The sequence below is a fragment of the Rattus norvegicus genome, chromosome 20 (assembly GCF_021556685.1).
Source record: "Rattus norvegicus strain SHRSP/BbbUtx chromosome 20, alternate assembly SHRSP_T2T, whole genome shotgun sequence".
NCBI lineage: Eukaryota > Metazoa > Chordata > Mammalia > Rodentia > Muridae > Rattus > Rattus norvegicus.
Genome location: NC_141553.1, coordinates 33,293,394 through 33,312,637, shown reverse-complemented (window position 1 = coordinate 33,312,637; position 19,244 = coordinate 33,293,394). Strand labels below are relative to the sequence as shown.

General features: G+C 37.7%; 1 protein-coding gene and 1 long non-coding RNA gene across 2 annotated transcripts in view; one reads left to right on the top strand and one right to left on the bottom strand.

Moving 5' to 3' along the window:
- Slc35f1 (solute carrier family 35, member F1) overlaps positions 1–19,244 on the bottom strand; it is a 395,235-nt gene that overhangs the window by 219,155 nt on the left and 156,836 nt on the right.
- The window catches only part of LOC147998645 (uncharacterized), a 41,550-nt gene that overhangs the window by 21,391 nt on the left and 915 nt on the right, over positions 1–19,244 (top strand). The window lies entirely within an intron of this gene.

Sequence of the window (19,244 nt, the reverse complement as noted above, 5' to 3'; positions counted from 1 at the left end):
TGACTTTGAGGTTACATGCCCATATAAGAAGCCATAAAAACAAAAACAAAAACAAAAAACAAAAAAAGCCAACCCCAGGTTCCATTGCTTCAATCTTCGTAGGACATCGATTAAAGAGAGAGGCTTAGCATCTGACATATTGTTTTACTCTCGAGAGGCGGAACTTAAATTGACTATCAGTGGTAAGCCTAGCCCTCTACTACGAGAGACTTGCTGAGCTAGAAAATTAAAACACAGCCAGACTGGAAGGAAAATGCCCTACCTAATACATTCACGGGAGAACAAGACTGTGGTTTCTTGTGGTTTCAGAGCTTTGGGGAAGTCTTCACCACTCAATGTAGTTTCTTTATGTCTCATCCGAAGATTCTTCTGGCACAGGAAGCTGTGAGGCCATCTGCATTTTCAATGTGATCTTCAGCATGGAGAATAGTACTGCAAAGTGAATTCTTTTTTCTTTTTGGATAATATTCTTTCATTTTTCTTTTCTTTCTTTCATTTTTTTCCTCCTCCTCCTCCTCCTTCTCCTCCTCTTCCTCCTCTTCCTCCTCCTCCTTCTTCTTCTTGCAAAGTGAATTCTTCAGAGAGACAGAGTCTCTCTACATAGCCCAGGCTAGCTTCAAACATTTGTCTTGCCTCAGCCTCTTGAACGTTGGGACTGGCAGAGTGTGCCGTTGTACCTGTATCAAAAGCCATCTTAATCCTCAGTCTACTGCCTAGCATTTGGTGATCACATATCACTTTGTTTAAGTTGAGCACAAAATACCAATTTCCATATGTGTTATTGATATAATAAAATCCCCAAAAGTAATTTCATGTAAAAGGGAGAGGGGGTTCATTAAAATAAAACCATGACAGATTTTTTCCATTTCATTTCCAGCAAACAGACCTATAAATTTCATTCTACTTAGGTTCTAAAGAGCATTTACTAATCCTTTGTATAAGACTGTCAAATATTAATGTCTGGTTTTGTTCTTGCCCTGCTGACACGGTGTAATACTACAGCACAGCATGGTCCATGAGTTCTGTACTGGTGTTTTCTTGCTTGTTGATGTTCCCATTCATCTATAAGTCTCAGAAGAGAAAACGATCTTTGTGGAGACTCTTCTTAACCTCTGACACTGAGTTGGGTGAGCTCTTCCTGCTGAATATACTTTTCCCTTGGGCAGTCCTGAGGGTTTATCATGTTAGTATTTTTCTATTCATGATGAAGAATGTATCAATGATTTATGAATTCTCAAAGCTAGAATAGGTTCTCTAAAAATTATCTAGTCATTCATTACAATATCAAGTTTTAATTTCCCTTTTTTAAAAAAGGTAGAATTTGGAAACAGGGCTATTACATGAACAGGAGGTATGAGGTTTGAGAAATATTTTTTAAAAAAAAACTAAACTAGAGTTGCACAAAAACAGACAATATATGTTTCAGAAATAAAAGAAAGGTGGCTTATTATTGTAATAAGTATGAGAAGGCTTATAAGCCTGCAAAAATTAAACCATGAAAGAATGCCTACCTATGAAGCAGCATACACGATGGCATCTAATAATTTATTACACAATAAAACAGGATTTTGAGTTCATGGTGAGGATATGAGTTACTCAACAATATTGGAAATAACAGCCATATAAAGTTTCTTAGCTTATGTTATGTGAAAAGTAAATTTTTAGCATATAAAATATTTAAGTATAAGCATTGGGCATAAAATAACCAAAGGATATATTAAAAAACAATATAATTTGGTGTTGGGAACAGTTTTTCAGGCACTATACAAAAACCAAGCAAGTATTGGGTCCAAACATTTACCTTAACTGAGCAATTGCAGATGATAGCAAACGACTCTGGTTCCTCCAACAGAACGTTTTAGTGGAAAGGTGACACTAGGTCTCTGTGTCACAGAGATCATGGGGTGGGAGGATGTGTAGACCTGAAGATAGTGACACCACTTCCAGGGTCTCCGTGTTAACTATTTTACATTTTTAAAGAAAATTATATTTTAAGTGTTGTTGAGTTTTAAAAACCTGTTACAGTTTGAATATGGCTGGTAGACTGGGATCTATGGATTAAATATGGCTGGCAGGTAGACAGGAATCTATGTGTTGATATGGGTGACAGGTTGGATCTATGGCTTGAATGTGGCTGGTACACCAGTAACTATGGCTTAGATGTGGCTGGTAGACTGGGATCCATGGCTTGAATATGACTGGTAGACTGGGATTTATGGGTTGAATATGCTGGTAGATTGACATTTTATCTGACAGCTTACGAGCTTTAGGGAGGTGTGTGGATCCTAAGTGATCTTATGTAGTCAATGGTTAATCATTTGATGAAGTCATAATTAGATGGCACTGGTGGGATGTAGGGAAAGTAGGAAGTGGGAGCCTTTTAAGAAAATGAGTCACTATGGGCAAATCCTTGAATATGATTCTCTCTCTCTCTCTCTCTCTCTCTCTCTCTCTCTCTCTCTCTCTCTCTCCACATACTCCCATCATCAGGAAGTTTTGTATATGTGCATAGGGCCAAGCAACAATGGACTGATCCTTCTGAAACCATGAGCCAAAGTAAATAAGCCTTTCTCCCTTAAGTTATGTCAGACATACATCACAATAACAACAAACACAACATAGGGTGGATGAATGTAAACCATTAATGTAACACATTTTGTCTTGGATGAAAATATGGATAAGACAAAATTGTTATTCTCATACACAAACAAAAATTATAACTCTGTGCATACTGATACATATGTTAACATCAGCTCCAAAGTCTAACAGGCCGTTTACAAGATTAAACACTGCATTAGTGAACAGTGTACCCTGCAACTCAAAGACTGATCTACAAACAAAAGTACAAACACAGCTTCAACTATTATATTGATAGGCATTTACCTGCTATTTGTGAATTAATTATAATATTTGTCATCTTAAGTTTCAAATTAAACTCAGTACATCTATGCTTATAGTTTTTAAATACTTCTACAAGAAAAAAGTATGACCGCAGACAGTATCTGATGGAATATTTAATACTGCTACAAGCTGCCAACATAGAACTGATAAAAGTTTTCTTTTAGAAATAACACTAGCTTCCAATTTTACGTAGGTTGAAGCTTTTCCTGCATTGTTATTAACTTAGCATCACTGAAGAAAATAAACATGCTTGACAAAGAAATGTAGGATTAGAGTGAGAAGTGCTCTGAGCCCATTTACATTCTAACCAACATAGACAAGATTCCAATGGTAGGTTCAGGAAGAACTCCAAACAGAGTAACTTAACTAAATTAGTTTATAGAGCTAAAAATCTCCCCAAGCAAACACACATTCTAAGACAGAGCATCACTTCCCCAGACTGCATTCATTAAAATTTTTAGGTCAGGTACAGACACGGGATTTGCAGAGAAACCCTGGCATCAGGCCCAAGAAGCACCATCTAGTAACATTTCTGCCCAGCAGTGCACCGGAAAACCAGATTCCTCCCACCTTTGTCACCTCATGATAGCATGGGACAACGATAATGAATGTGAATAAAGCGTAACAGCCTCTTATGATGTAACACTTGACACATTTCAAGGAAGAGAAAGGACACACTGACAGTCGGCAGTAGAGGTGGGAATAGAATGCAATTTTCACAACTTTTGGTGCAATGCTATTTACATCCTAGGAAGTGTGCTCGCTGCAGCGAAGGACAAACTGAATACTGGTGCAGGGGGAAACTAAATTAATCAGATTTATATAATAGGCAGGAAGTATTTCACCTTTGATGGCAGATTCTCTCTGGATTTGCTGACATCAGAACAATAAATATTGACCATACTTCTCCTAAATTTCAATATAATCAACTATTTTGTTGCACTAATATACATATTTTAAATGTGTGGAGCTGTTTAACAAGTAAAAAAGGAATTTGGCTTATACTAGGTAAGTCCATAGGGAGTAAGTGACATTCTTAAAATACATTGTACACCCACATGTTAAAATACATTAAATATATTAATCATTACTTAAACAATAAAAGCGGGAAATACTTTCAAATATTGTTAACAATATTAACATGTATCCATTTGATTACATAATGTTTCACTTACACTCACTCGCATGTTAGGTTACATAATTAAATGTGGCAAATTCTATAATTGTTTTACTAAGTTTATCTAAACATGTAGTTAGTAGTGTAGTCATTTATTAATTCTTAAAGCACTATAGTTGATGGATGGCTACCTTAAGGTAATAATTCTAAGGACTTACTGAGGGCTCATCATATTCCAATAGCAGACTAAGCTATTGGCATGCATCCCTCATCGGTCACCATTACAGATTAGCAACTCCACTTTAGTTCACATTAGTTCAGCATCTGCAGTATATCTGGTAATACCACTGCATTCTGAGTCTGGGACATTGAAATTGGACTACGATAAGAAGTCTTGTCTCCTCTCAACAAGAAGTTTGAATATCTTTAAATTTGTCCAAAATGGTAATAGCAAGGAAGTTGTGTTATTTAGAGAAATGGAGTTAGCTACTAGAAGAAACATCTATCACATTTAAATCATAACTTGGGAAGCAGGGATACATGTTAGCAGGTGGGCGGAGGTGAAATAGGAAGGAATTGTAGTATTATAATGACCAAGATAAATGCATGTCTGTGTTCAGTACATACAGGTACATATAGCTCATACACATATACTTCTCTACAGGGCAGGTAGAGTTCCTGTGCCAAGCCCCTATGGAAGAACATCAAATTCACCGTCATTTAAAAGAGTAGATTTCAGCTTCTTAATGCAAGATTTATGTTCTTATACCTTCTGCACCACAGAAGTAACATAAATGCCACTTGGAAATAAAACTCGCTTGATAAGATTTAGTGTTCATTGCTATTGCCTTGAAATTTTTGGCTTTTTTCTCTATCTGGAGGTAGATACAATTTAGATTTTGTCATTCTCCATTAGATTCCCTTAACCCTTGCTGCATAATACATTAGGTTACCTTAATTAAAATTCCTGCATAAATTAATCTCACTTGCCCTGTACTGGAAGTCTTCGTTCCTTCAGACACAACAGAGTTCATTTCTAAGTACTCAACACGAAGTAAACTATACTTTCTCAATTATTCAGAACTGGTAAATAAGCTCAATTATTCCTGTTGCAGAAAATACGTTAATAACTAGATATTAGTTAAAAAAGCCAGAGAAAAGGCTTACAAATCAGTGCTATGACAATCTTCTTTATTTATGAGTGGGTCTCATATAGCTGTCAAAGTTGACTGGCAAGATAGAGCTTCAGAACAAACAGCTCTTGCTAGCCTAGGGAATTTTAGTAGAGCATCTTATATCTTTGGATTGATTCTAGATGATTTATAGGGGGAAAGAGCTTGTCTAAAAATGTATTAAACAAGATGTCTGACTTCTTTTGTCTCTCCTACTCAAGTCAACTTGGTGTTCAGACGAAAAGAATAAAAAACATTGATTCCCAAGACAGACTGTAAAGAGGATGGGAAGAATTTCAATTTGAACTGAGAATTTAACATGGCCTTGACATAATGGAGAATTAGTCCCCCAAAAGGGACCAACAGAAGAGTGTCCATAGAACGGTTAATTTCTACCCATAAACATGAATTGACTTCAAGGACAAATGATTATGAGTAAAGTATAGTCCATATCCGTTCCATCTGTAAGAATGACAATTTTATTAAAGGGAAACAATTTTCTATCATCATTTTAAACAGTCTTCTTCAACTGTCTCAGCCTGATACAGGGACCCAAAAACAGTTCTTGAATATGTAATGAATCTCAAGGGCTTTTGCTATGGACTGTATGCATTGTTAATATTTTTTCTTCTAATTGCTATACTTTTAAACTTAAATGTTATTCAGAAATCTAAGAAAATGGTGAGGATTTGTTTTTCTGTTCAGTGGCTCTATGATTCCTTTCTAATTAAACTTCCTAACTAAAGTTTGTTTTTATAAGCTGATGATAAGCTTGCTATAAGATGTGAATGAGATGCTACTGGGGAATTCCTGACACACAATTGGTGCCTAGAGAATAAGGGACAGACCAATGGTGCATTACATAGCTTTCTCCAATCATCCTGAGGGATATAATAAGACAACAAATTCTCCTACAATAAATTTCATCTCCCTCACTTTTCCTTATGCCTAGAAATAGGAAAAATGCTACTAGAAGTTTCCAGTAGTAAAGATCACCTTGGAAAGAGGAAAGAGTGATGGATGGTCTGCAGCTCTGGCTGCAAGTTGGTGACAGAGGATACCTCTCTTGGCTTCTCTTCCTCAGAGGGAAGAAATGGATTTCCTCTTGTAGGGGTCTAACATTCATAGGAACGGCTGTATTTATTCTCTCTGACAGCTGATTTCCAGTGTCATCTTGATTAGGCAAAGGGGTACAGAGAGGACTGGGCAAATTTTGTTTATGAGAGAGATTTCAGGAATGTTTCTCCAAGAGACTAACCCAGCAGGCTGGCTAGGGAAGATCTGAAAACCGCATGCATGTATGGGCCTGGGCAGAGTGGAGTAAAGACACTGTCACTCTCGCCAGGAGCAGGGCATTCCCCTTCTCCTGTCCTTAGGCCTCAGAACTCTGGGTTCTCCAGAATCCTGACTCTATCTAGAATTGCGCCAGTTGCTCCCTGACTCTGAGCTTTCCACACTTGGAGTTAGGCACATCACCAGCTTTTCTGGGTCTCCACCTTGCAAACAGCTTTTTGTGGTTATTTTGTCCTCTATAATCCCATCAGCCAACTGCCTTGATAAATCCCACTTCCCATACTCATTTGTCTCTCCTGTCCTCTTATTTCTTCCGTCTCTCTGAAGAATCCTGACTGATACCTACCCTAGGTTAAAAGTATAGGAATGCAAAATCTGAAATAAAAAAAGAAACATTTTAAGATAAAAAATATTTTCTCAATGTTTAATTGGTTATTTGTGTGATTTTGTATGTGCATGTGTGTCTGTGTAGTTGCGTGTGTATCCATGTGCATACAGAGGCAGAGAGCATCTGCCATTATTACCCTTCAGGTACCTTTACACCTTTTAAAGAGATAGGCTCTCTCACTGGCATACAACTCCCCTAAAAGATGAATCTGTTGGACCACGAACCCAAGGACACACTTGTATTCCTCCTCCTCAGAGCTGGCATTACAAGCACACATAGCCAAACCTGGCTATTTTTTTTTTATTGTGAGTTTAGAAATTGAACTCAGGTCATTTTATTGGCAAAGCAAACATATCAGCAATTAAGCTACTTCTCCAGCCCTGAGTTTCACTGTCTTGGTCTCCTTTCTTTCTGCCTGTCGAGAAAACTTTCTAAATGTTCATTTGCCAGCCAAAGCTATCTTCTTACTCTGAACTCCATGGTCCCCCAGACTCAATGCAACATTAGTTTATTGCTGCCTATGGGTGTGTGTGTGTGTGTGTGTGTGTGTATGTGTGTGTGTGTGTGTATGTGTGTGGGTGTGTACATACGTCTATCTACACAGCATGAACCTGCCTATGTTCACTGATGTTTTATTGATTATATAGCACAGTCCTCCCTTGCATCTAATTAAAACACATCTCTAAATACTTAAGCCACATGATCAAATTTCTCTATACAAAATAGTGCAGAATTTTCATTTAATCTGTACGGTCCCACTATACTTTAAATTATCTCCAGGCTACCTACAGCATGGGATACAACACAAATCCTACGGAAATAGCTGCTGTGTTGTCTGCAAATGACAGGTAAAACAACTTTATATGCCTAATGTAAATGAATTTTTGTTTTCCAGATATTTTCAATCTGTGGTTAGTTGAATCCATGGATTTTTAAAGTTTGGATACAGACTTCTGACTGTGTATCCATGTGTGTAGTATATATAGATGGCATTTTGTAACAGAAGGAATATTAATAATTCTAGAGGTCATCTTTAGTGTCTGTCCTGGGTCAGTATATGACAATTGCCCTGCTCCTTTTCGGGATACATTAGGATACATAAGTATTTGACACAACTCGGGACTACATTGTCCTTTGGAAAGTAATACTGTCCTCACTGATGCGAAGAAGGTAGAATGAAAAGCTGAGATGATACGTCTGTCTGTCCTTCCGTGCTGGCTATCCCTTCAGCTTCTGCTGCCTATTTTGCTAGAAGAAACCTGATTATACTCTTAACTCTGTTTTCTAGCCCCTTTTCAACACACACCTATGATTTCACCAGCCTCAGTATTCTGGGGGAGCTGAGGAGAAATGTCAACTACAGACCCTCTCCTCTGAATCTGAAACCCAAGCATGGAGAACAAACAAAGCCAAAGAAACTGAGACTTGTTAAATCCTGAACGACATTCCCCTGTTTCTACCTTCTCATTTCCAATTCTTCACTTTTTCAGTTTAACATAACTTCTGAACACACATTCATCTTGCCTTTCCTTAGATGTACTCCTGACATTGAGTAACGAAGATCTGCTACATGAGCCTGCTAAGAGTTGAATATTTTACCTCAATTGGAGTCATTTAGTGATTAGAAACAAGGCAAATACTGGTACTGGGTGTAGTGGTGCAGTCCCAGAATTTGGGAGGCTGAGGGAAGAAGAGTAGCAGCTTTAAGGCAGCCTGAACTAAAGAAGGAGACAAGACAAGACATAACAAGTCAAACCTCACTTTCAACAAAGTATCTCCCTAGACGTAAGTTACAAAATAGTATTTCCAGTGTCTGTGATAGTTTAAAGATGTCTCAAATGACACTTCTTAAAAGCAAATTCAGAAACACCATCCAAATCTTCATGCACTAGGGCGTGACTTTTAAGGACCTCCGATGGACTAACCCAGATGTCCAAAGGATACGATAACCACTACTTTATATGATAGACCCAAATGGAAATCTATATGGTCTAATTGCTTGGTTTTGGACTGTAAATGAAGTATTTGGTCAGAGATATAAGATTATATGTATGAAAAAATATTCCAATTACACAAGCAATTATTTTTTTACTTTTAAAATTATGCAAAAAAAGAATAGACCAACTGATTTATTTAGCAGATCAAATATAAAATTATAATAACATATCTTCACCTAATTTTGATAGCATTTATCTGAATTTATAATAATGGATCTCCATTTAATCTAATTAGCTGAAAAACTTCCAGCCAGGTTTTACAATCTTCCCTCAAAGAACGGGTTAGGCCTTTGCTCAGTAACAATACTTTCATTTTTTTTTTTACCTTCCAAATTCATATTCAGACACTGCTTTGGTTCGGGATAATCCATGACTTAAGCAACACAGTGAAAGATAAATCTGTCAACTACTAGTGACCAGAAAAGAAAAGATGTTTATAGAAAATGAAGCCAATAATTATTTCAGCCCAGTTTACCTGTGTGCCTCAGTTTCTACAGAAAGTAGGTTATAGGTTATTGAAATTGGAGTTCATATTTCTTAGCTTATTGTCCTGTACTAACATGGCCAAAAGCAGACTGTTATCCTTCTTAGATTTTTCTAAGGTGTTTGGCATGATCACATTCAACACTAATCCAGGCAGACAATGGTTACAAATCTGACTCCTGTCCGTCTATACCTTAATACATGGTCTAGTGAAAGACCATGCAATGATTTAGGATTCTTCCTGACTATAAAGTCAGCTAATTCAGACATCTGTGTCAGCCTTCCTCATGGATTCCATCTCAAACTGCTAAGATTAGCTGTGTGATCATTCTCTGATATTTTAATTAGAAACAGAACATTCCATTGCCTTCTTGAGCCATGGGTAATTCAGTTATCACATCTACACAGAGTAGCCAGTAAGTCCAAAGCACCAAGGGGAATGAAAACACATCGGAATGCAGTTCTTAACATTTACAAAGAGAAAGAGAAACACACAGCTGCAGATAAATAACGAGTTAGGCGCAATGGAAAACACAACAAATTCCTTGGGGTGACATAAAGCTTAGGACACAAATTCAGAATTTTATTAGTTGTTCAAATAATATTAGGCCTAAAATTTCAAGGTGCTCTAGTTCTCTAGCAGAATGGAATGGGAGTAGGAGACATCCTTCCAGAGGCGTTCTCTGTGGAAGTGTTAGGACTACAAAAGTGCAAATTGGTTCATTCACTCTTGACTTCCAATCGTCCTTCAGTCAGCCACCTGCACAGAGGCACAGAACTGTTCAGGAACCACTTATCCAAAAAACCGGCTGCCTGAGAAACTCTAGGGGTCTTGAAAAGTGTGATGACTCTTACGGTACAGGTTTTGGACTTAGGATCTATGACTGTATACGTCAGGTTATGAAGCAAAAATAATTGTCAATAGTTCCACTATCTATAAATTAAAACGGTCATGTCTCAGCTTAGGGACACAGATATATATGAGAAACTGAGGCAGGGAAATGACAACTTCAAGATCCACATGGGTACAGAGAAAGTGTCAGGCCAGGTAACTTATCCCTTGCTACATATTATTACGCATTCATTGTTGTATTGGCGTGTAGCTAAGATGTTAGTGTTTTTGGTGCTGGCCTAGGCCAAATATCACCTAGCACCACAAAGCACAGACAACACAACACGACACCATTATAAATGTCGGAAGGGCTGATGTATTGCTGTAACCCCAGTACTCAGAAGTCTGAGACAAGAGGATCATGAGTTTGAGGAAGGCCTGAACTACAGAATGTTTCAGAATGTGTTAGATTATATACTGAGATGCAGAATCAAACAATTGATCCTGAATGCTTTGTGTATGGATTCTTTACTTCTACGCCCTGTTTCTAAACACGAAGTGACGGAGTAGAATATGAATATAGCTATAATCTAATTATAGATGATGCTAAAATATGACAACCAAATCATATATTTAAGGAACTACATATAAAAATAGAATAATCGCATACACACAAATGTGCATATGGAGATATATATATATATATGCATATTGTCTCTACACATCTCTTTATACTTGATCTAAGAACTATCTCATGTCTTGTTTTTCTTTTTTCCTTTTTGATAATAGCGTTTGTTTGAAGCCATCAAGCAAACAATCTTCAGGAGTTCGTTCTTGCTTTCTAATTCAGAGAAAGAAGCAAAATCCATCAAGAGAAAGCAATTTTAGGGAGACAGGAATAGGGGCCAAACAGGTTGTACAATCTATTTCCTCTAAAAATAACCAACAGAAGGTCTGGCAGCCCGCCTTGGTATCAGCGGCTTCCCTTCATTAAATCTAATTGCTGCGTGGAGGCCATTTCAATTGATGCATGCGGAAAGCAATTTCATGTCCACGGTGGTGGCCTCCGGTCTCTCTAGGGGATGAACGGTCTGTTCTGCTCCTTTTATGTTCTCCATGCGATGGGAAGACATTTGAGCTGTAATTGTTACTTGTCCTGAGCTGGTAAGTTTATACAGAAGTTCGGTGTACTGGGGATTCTAAGACACAAAGATTTTATGAGACATGAAGGAAAGGAAAAAGGAACGAATGAAGTCAACAGCAGGGCACAGTATGGCAGCATGAGCTTTAAGGAGCACACCGTGTTTTCCAACTGATTCTGTGTCTTGGTCCCAGGGCAAACATGGACAGACTGCTCAGTTTCCTTGGGCCTCATGAAGCAGTACTGACCTCATGAAAATAACATGAATGAACACACGCTAGCCATCATACTGCATCTGTCTTTTTCAATATCTTCGCGTCAACTCTGCAAAATACAGAATGTCATCGTATTTCGCAAAACTCAGCTTTTCTACAATTTGTTCACTCATGCCCTATTGTGTCCTTTAACTCTCCTTCATTTGTAAAAGATGCAATATCTTATCAGAGGAATTTAATATCTGGGGGTCTGTAAATGTCTTCCAGTAAATTCACAAGACAGCTAACAGTAACAACAGCAAATAAGGATTCATTATGTGTGGATAAGCTCGTTTGAAAGCCCCTTAACTACACCCATACTATGTAAAAGCATAGAATTCTTAGTGTAGGTAGGTGTCCTGATAATCAGTATCATTGGTCAAGTACCCACTAGGCATTTTATAACGCCTCTGTTTTTGTTCAGTGCTGGGACTGAACCCAGAGACTCATACATGTTAGTCAAGTCCTCTACCTCAGAGCTACATCCCCAGCCCTGTAACTCCCATATAATAATCCTCGAGATAAGGCAATGACGCAGATACCATTGCCCATTTATGGCTGCCTATAGGTAGAACCATTTCGTGACTAGGAGAAAGAGGGCCTCTGCAATCTCACATCTAAAGCTAAAATGCATGGTTTTTCTGTTTGTTTTTTCTCTGGCTTGATTGCTATAATTTATTTTTCTCTTAAGCATATACCATTATCTGTAATTATAGACTTAGCTCCTCCCTTCAGAGTACAAGCTACTTAAGGGCATTAACAATGCTTTTTTTAATATCCAGCTATTCTCATGGTTTATAAACACAATAAGTGTTTTTAAATGACGCATTTTTTCTCTCATCTTTCTGAAGCAATAGTACCATTTGGTTAATAGGATGCCATCAGTCAGTGTCAGTGGCAGTCTGCTTACCAAGGGAAAATTTCTTGCTTTGAGTATGTGGTAGAGCTTTGAAATTGTTTGCCTCAAACTTCTGTGTCTACAGTAGAACGCCGAGCTTCGTTTCCAGCTGGAGTTTTTTAAGTCAGTACATGAATTTCCATGGCTCCTTTCTCATTTGTTAACGATCCTGAAATCATGGGTGGGGGTAGGATTTCTACACTTCTAAATTTACTGTAAAACACTTAAGGTTCCAATTGGACTTAGAAAAGGATAAGTCCCTGAAAAAATAAAATAGTATCAATAACATTTTCTGAACGTTTGGTGAGAGCACACCAAACATAATACATTATTCTTAAAATATATTCTCTTGCTAGTCATCTTCTTGGTATTTTCCAGGAATAAATTAGGTGAAGATGAGAAGCTATCATTTTATATATATATATATATATATATATATATACATATATATGTGTGTGTGTGTGTGTGTGTGTATATATGTGTGTGTGTATGATATATGATATATACATATATGTATATGTGATTATATTATATATTATACAATATATCATATTGATATTAATAAATAGATTTATTATATATTATTAATATTATTGATTGTCTTATATTATGTATTATATATAATATATTAATATATATATGATTCTCTTAAGTGATCACTGTCCTAAATATTATGTAACTCTTAGTTTTCTTATAAATGAGTCCAGTGTTCACAAAGAAAGTAGCTAAGAAGATTTTCCATTTCACTCTGGTGAAATTGAGAGGTTATTCAAATATGTAGAAGGCATTTCTACTGGACATGGTGATTAAATATTGTAGTGCATGACTTGCCACATCCTGAGTCGCTAATTAAATTACTCAGAATGATGAGCTACAACAAAACCATTCCTTTGAGATGACTTTGTGACATGCTCTAGTACCAGAGAAAATTTTTAAAGCCCCACAAATAATTTCAGAGAGAAGTGAAATATTTTGTTATATCTTGAAAAGGTTATGAATTGCCTCTTGCTGTGGACAGCGGACTTCTCCAGAATCCATGGTCTGAAGTTGGGGCTTTCATTATACTTATCACTGCATTGAAACCAAATTAAAGCTCATCTTATTATAGAGGAAGAATTGCATTCTATCTTAGGAACTTTCCTTTTTCAATTACACCTTGTAATATCAGAATCCAGTAGAAACACAGCAAAGTGTGGCTTTATTAGAAAAAACATGATTATCAAGACAAATAGCACTTTTAATAAGCTGACTATTTCAAACTTCTTAGAGATTTTATAATAGAAACAACCATTTACAGGGCTGGCTCAACGGTTAAGAGTACCTGCTGTTCTTGCAGGAAGATAAAAGCTCAGCTGCCAGCCCCCCATCAGGTGGCTCAGAACGGCCTGTAACCACTCCAGTGGACCCACTGCTCTCATGTGGCCTGGGATGGCACTATGCTACGTATGTACATAGCCATGAAGAGCATGTACGAATATGCATATAACTAAAAATAAACCTTAAAAAAGAAAGACTTGGTCATTACGATGTCACTTTGGAAAAAATAATGCCATGAAGAATTATGCACTTCAACTTGACTTATAAGTACCCTTCTTCTCTTAAAAAGAAATCTCTAGGTTATACATGGGAATGCATACAGAGTAGTAGCACCTTTCAAAGGAATAATAGGGTAAAATACCTGAAAAACAGATGTTTAGAAACAAGAGAAGACTAGGAATCTTGAGCCTAGGTTATGAAACAAGCCAGTTCTTTGGGCCTCTGGTTTATGAGGGTAAAATTTTGACAACATAACCAGAATTATTGATAGAAGGTAGGCCGATTCTGAATCTTAAATATTCTGGATTTTTGCCACATTGCATAAAAATAGCAAAAGTGGAATATGAACCTTCACACACCCACATAGGTATCCATACTCTGCATGTATAAAAAACTATGCCAATACATCACACATATTTTTGAGTTATGGCAAAGATAAAATAAACAGAAGAATTAAAGTCGTATTTCTTTCTGTATCTCAGAGAACTGCTCTCCTGTGCCAGCCTGCCACTCCATGACAGCAACGAGTCCTTATGTTCTTGGCCTAAACAGGCACATCACCTAATGACACACAGCAGAGCGTATTGACGCCCTTGCTCAGTTCTAAATAGAGACCCACCACTTACTGACACACAACCCCATCTTTCACTCTCCTAAATATCTCAGTGTTCTTTGGATCTACACGCTTCTATACATTTAGCAAAGTAGAGTGTCTTCTACAAACTTCCTCTCTCTAAATGACAGAGTTTCACACCCCAACTGTCTTCCTTTTCTGCTACCCAGCCATTCCCATTTCCCAATGGTTTTCCTGTGAAGAGTTCAGTGTTCGTTTCCTAAGAACCATAGCCCACACAGCCACTGAACTCCATGCATACTCTTTACTTTCCATAAGTTTTTGACACGTCAAGATTCTACTTTTTCCATGGCAACCTCCAGGTGCATTTCAAAGCCACGCTTGCTGAAATGAGCCTTTAAGACAAACTCTATTTAGCAGATCAGTCTCATCAAATTGGGAAGGAGGAAATTTTTCCATTTAACTCCACTTTCCTAGAGGCTGTTCTATGTAGGTTCCTGAGACTTCTCCATGTAACTCATCTGCAAGAGTCTGGTAGTGCTTATGGTTAAGCTTAGCATTCCTATAGTATCCTTTCTTCTATGTGGAACAACTGAGAGAACTCTCACGGGTTGGAGAAAGAGTGTACCTGTCCAAATAGTTGGATGTCATACCCAGGCAGCAACTCCATCTAATGTCATTAGAGTTAAGGCTTTTGAGAGAGGTAAACATTTCTAGAATGACATTGGTTCAGCAGTGCAGTAAGCACTAATCGGACTAACTCTGCTTAATTTCACTTGCACCTCCTCAATGGCTGGTGTGACAGTCAACCTTAGAGAGGGCCTTTTCATCGGGTCCACAGCTTAACTGCATATAGGTGGAGGTAGTGGCTCCCATATGCGATTTTCTCCTCCTCACCTAATTCATATGAGAACTCACCTGGGACCAGAACACTCCCTGCTTCTATGCTTGTTTGATTGTTCTCTCTAAAGAGCTATTGATAGCTATGGACTAAGTTCTCTTGGTCACTGTTACTGAGAAGCAAGATTATCTAATCATCAAAACAGGACAAGCTGCTCTTAACACTCCCAGTGTTAGGACACTCTTAATACTCTTAGTATTCATTTTCAAAATGTAAAGCAGGTACAACCTAAAGACCTTCTATATGAGCTTTTGATACCAAGATAATGACCATGGAGCTCAAGGAAATTCCTACAAGAAGTCTTTGTACAAATAACATCATTTTTTCTCTTCTTCACCTGTTCTCAGGTTCACTGAACCGGACTGGCCAGCATCAATCTCACCATACATTGTGATAGTTATTTTGTCTGCTTGAGAGAGTATGATCAGGTTTGATAGGAGAAACTGAAAGAGTCACTCGGTTCTGAAATATTGACTCCGTTCTGGCTTAATAGTCATAGTTTCAGGGTGCTAAGCCAAATGTATAAAGAAAAAAAAATACTGCCTCCTTCCAGGAACCTGTGCTCATTTGAATTCAAATATCAAAATGTCTTTTCTTAATGTTTTCTTTATCTGAAATGTTAGGTGTCATGAGACTAGCATTGCTTTTAAGAAATCTTTCAATCTATCCATATTAAAATCTGGATTTATTTCCTAGAAGAAACCCTACTGATTAATTAACATGGTTGTGATAATCAGCTTCAATATCAACTTGACCCAAACCATTATCATCCAGGAATAAAGTATTACCAAGTATCTGTCTATATTATGTCAGGTTGGCCTGTAGGCATGCTTGCAGGAGATAATTTTAATTCATTGATAAAGACCCAGCCCACTGTGGGTGTCACCATTCATTAGGCAGGGGGTCTTGAACTACCAAGGAGAGAAGTAATTGAGCTGAGTACAAGCAGACAAGCCAATGGAAATGATTGATTCACTCATTTACTCTCTAGTCTTGACTGTGAAAGTGACCAGCTTCCTTTTGAGGAACTTTGGTTCCTTCCACCCTGACTGGATGTAACCTGGAATTAGAAGGTAAAATAATTTCTGTCTTGCCTAAATTGATTTTTGTCTGAATATTTTACAACAGAAATGAAACTAGAATAAAGACGTTATAGTTAAAGGAAGGGAAATTATTTTAAGAATGATATAAAAATTGAAGTTATATTTTGATCCTATATTTTAATCTAAGGACAGTCTGAAAATAAACTAAACCTGAAAACAATATATGCTAGAGGGAAAAAAGTTAAGAAAAATGATGACTACTAACTAAGCAATGTTTGAGGAGGCACAAACACATTGGGAATGTTTTGTGGACAATTGACTTTCCAGTAGTTCCAGAATCTTGTTGATAGATTCATTACTCAGAACAGGTGTAAGCCCTTTGCTCCTGAATATTGGTGCATGCCTATAATCTCAGCACTTGGGAGGTAGAGGCAGGAGAATTAGAAGTCTAGGCCAGCTTTAGTGACATAGAAATTTAAAAGCCTGTCTGAGTTACAAGCACGTATCTCAAAACAATAACGAATGCAAAGACAGACAGGTAAGACAAATAACAACTGTGACCCTGAAATGCTAACCACAGGCAAAGAACACTGGAGCTCCGCCATGTTTAAAGGCCTCTACCATTGGTTGTCCATTTCATTACATCTGGAATCAACTAAAACCTGGGCATGCCTGTTAGGGTATTTTTGATTAGAAATGCTGAGACATCCCGTTTCATGGCCTGAACAATTATCAGACTCTTGACCTTTAGGTATGGAGGAGACATTCACTGTACCAGACAACACCCTGTAAGCTACTCTACTAACTTCATATAAATATAAATATGTATGATTATATATGGGTGCATGATTATATATATATATGTGTGTGTGATTATATGAATTGTATCTATATACATATATGTATATATGTGTGTGTGATTATATGTATATGAATTGTATCTATATACGTATATGTATATAAAAACATATATAGGTATAAATGTATATACATTTCTATTAGTTCTGTTTCTTTAGAGAACCCTGATTACTCTACCCTCCTTCTGTCTCTCTCTGTCCTCCTGCCAGACACTGACCAGACCAGGTTTAATGAGTAAATACATCAGAGCTCATACATGTCACCATAACTCTGTTCCTTGTATCTGGAGTAAAACTCCCTTAGACCTCTCCTATGGACAGTCCTGGAGTCACCTTTACATTCTCCTTTCCTCTCAACTTGCCTACTTGGAAACTAGATGAAGCCCTCATCTTATTAATCTAGTGATGGCAAGTCCTGAGGTTTGGGGTTGGACTTAGGAGAAACACTCTATATTGTGTTGGAGACATAAGCATCAGTCAGTGGATAAGGCATCCTCAAGAAGGCAGTCCTTGTTGGTCCTCATTCTTATGAGGACCAATGTTCTCCAAGGAAACACTCTCAATATTCTCAGGAGAGAGAGATCTCTTCTGCCTAGCATTGTGTGAGATGACTAAGGCCAGCCAGAGGTCAACATAGGCACCTTATAGATACGCCTTTCATCAGCAACTTAGGAATGTTTAGTAGCTGCTGCCAGGCTTTGAAGTTGTTCTCATTCTCGCACTGTCTGCTTCCTTTCTACCCCCTTCCTGTAGGTATAGTGTTATTCTGCACAGTGTAAATATTATTCTTTTGTTATTAAAATGCTGATTTCCATGTCCCATATCTGATTGCAATTTGGACATGGCATTGTAATCTTATTGAGTCTCCTGCTTCAATGTTGTGTAAATGTTGCTCCCCATCTATTCTCTGATTTGTCAATAAAAGCTAATCAGCCAATGGCTGAGCAAAAAAAAAAAAAGAATAGAATTGGAATTCTGATTATAGCCGGAGGAGGGGGAGAGAGGGGAAGGAAGAGAGGATTTGCTTTGAGGGTCCAGAGATTCCATGACAACACACCTGGAGCAAAGAGAGGCAGATTAGTAGTGAACTTTTGACTGGGAAGTAGCCAGATAATCTTATAGGATTAAAATACATTAATACTACTCAGTTGCTGTGTTGCAATGCTTGATTAAGTAAATATAATAATCTACTGTGTCTTATTAATTTAGCAGTAGCTGGGATAATGAAAAGCTATCACTTTTAAAATTGCTCTAGCACCCTCCTGGCCCTTAGGCTAGTACGGCATATCTGTGTGTTTGACTCTATCTCTAGACTGATTTTCTGCCATTTGCTGGCACTCATTTTCATATTGTTTGGAATGTGTGAAGCAAGGCAGATGTGTTCCTCCTTCTTTTTTTCCAAGTGCTGCCTTTAAAGTCCTTCCCATTTGGGTAAAGAACTCAGACAGAAATAAGGACTTAAACAAGTAACCAAATTACATAGGCAATCAGGATTTGAGGTTTTTGAATGTCACAGATAATACCAAGGATAAACCTGACAGAAAGAATTGAGCCATCCCAGAAGAAAGGCCACATCAACTTCTCTTCTTCTGGAAGCCACAGAAGTTGGCCTTCATGACTGTGTCTCCAGTGCTGATTGATGCCTGTGTGTGAGCCAAAGTTGAGCCAAAGTTTGCAAAGTGATGCAACCCAACTTGTATATGGTACATTCCAGTAGTTTCGGTTTGTCCTGGTGCTGCCAGTTGATGGCCAAGGAGCCAGTGGCCTTGTCCAAACAGTTTTTAACTCATGCTTGTCTAAGTTTTGTCACAGTTGTCTTTGGCTGTGAATCGCATTTTCATCAGATCTTAACCATCT